The sequence below is a fragment of the Hipposideros armiger genome, unplaced genomic scaffold, assembly GCF_001890085.2.
Source record: "Hipposideros armiger isolate ML-2016 unplaced genomic scaffold, ASM189008v1 scaffold_92, whole genome shotgun sequence".
NCBI classification, from domain to species: Eukaryota; Metazoa; Chordata; class Mammalia; order Chiroptera; family Hipposideridae; genus Hipposideros; species Hipposideros armiger.
This window is the reverse complement of record NW_017731442.1, coordinates 4600877-4602686: the sequence shown is the minus strand read 5'-3', so window position 1 is coordinate 4602686 and position 1810 is coordinate 4600877.

The following is a 1810-nucleotide window of genomic DNA, read 5'->3' as shown; positions in this document are numbered from 1 at the left end:
TAACTAGAACTGTCCTTGATAGTTTTCCCTTCAAGTCAAGCATTTTGTTGTTTAAATAAACTTCTTGTTTAAAATTTAAAAAAAAAGGAAAGAAAAGAAATAACTAGAACCAACTCTCATGGCTACCTCACTAGTCTCCAGTTTTTCTCTGTATGTTATTTCATTTTCCTCTCCTGAAGCAATTTGGCTTTCCTTGCATAGTAGAAAACATGCCTGGTGATAGCTCCCAAGATTTATATCTTAGAGCTATGGTCACCCAAATAAGAATGAACTGACTTGCTGCTTTTCATGTCTAACTCGAGAAAGAGCTGTGATTGGCCCAGCTCAAAGCAACCGTTGGGTGTGTGGAACAAGTTCATGTTTTAGAAAATGACTGTTTCTGTGTAATGCAGATGAATTGGAAGAAAGAAAAGAGGGTTCCTAGGAGAGGCACTCTTGGTGGACAATTCCATATGTACTGTGGTAAGCAGTCTCCCAGATGGCCCTGATGAGCCTTGTCTCTCTATTCACAAATTTGAACAGTCCCTTCCCACTTTGTGCTTGGGCTGGTCAATACGACCAACAGCACATGACAGAAGTGATGGTACATCACCTTTGAAAGTAGTGTGGATGGAAAAAGGGATTCTATGAAAAGTGACCTCACAGGGTGATGTGAGCATAAATTCCTAACTGGGCAGGTCATGGTGGGTAGTCACACCCCACGCAAATAACTTCTTTCCTACAGGGCTTATCTTTGCCTTAAGAAAGTCCTGCCCATTGTTTCTGTGCATCTAGGTTAACTACTTGAAATGCCCCTTTTCAGACCCTTCCTTCTAATACATGACCCCACTTTCAGACCCCTCCTTCTAAAGTGTGAGAGCACATAATCTTAACTAGTTTGTAGTACTATCCTGCCCTTGCTTTCTCCCAATCTCATGTAATCTTCCTTACATCCCATCTTTTAATTTCAAATGCATAAAAGAAGCTACAAAACTGTTATTCTTGGGAGCATTTGAGACTTTAATCCCCAGCATACAAGTATGTCATCAGTTTGGCTCAAATAAACTCATAAAAATTTTCTAAAGGTTTGGACGTTTCTAAAGTCGACAGTAGTATATAAAAAAGATGCTGGTTTCTGTCTTGGGCGCACTTTTTCTCCATCTTGCATTTCTCACTCTGATGAAAGCAAGCTACCCTGCTGTGAAAAGCCCTTACAGAGAGGCTCACCTGGTGAGGAGTTGAAGCTTTTGGTCAAGGACCAGCAAGGGCCCAAGGCCTGCCAACAACCACGAGTTAGCTCTAAAATGGATTTTCCAGTCCCTATTGTGCCTTGAAATAACTGCAGCCTGGCTGACAACATGACTACCTTATAAGAGACTTTGAGACAGAAGTATCCAACTAAGATGCTCTTAGATTCTCAGCCCTCGGAAACTATGAAATAATAAATGTTCACTGTTTTAAGCTGCTAAGTTTTGGAGCAATTTGTTACATAGCAATAGATAACTAATACAGTATCTATTATAGGTTCCTAAACTTTTAATTACAGAACTTTTTGGTTTGGAAATTTTGCCTGCAAGAAATTTATAATTAGTAGTACTTTTTTCCTTTTATTAATCACACATGTGCCTCTCAATCAGAACTTATTATGGGTGATATAACCAGTGATATCAGACTGAAAGAATTTCATTCTGGTCAAAAGCAAAAACCAAACAAACAAAAAACAGACCAAAAAAAAAAAATTCCCTTGATATTTTAAGGGACATTTGGCAATGCCTGAAGATATTTTTGGTTGTCACAACTTGGGGTTTGGGGGTGTTGGATGCAATGCTTA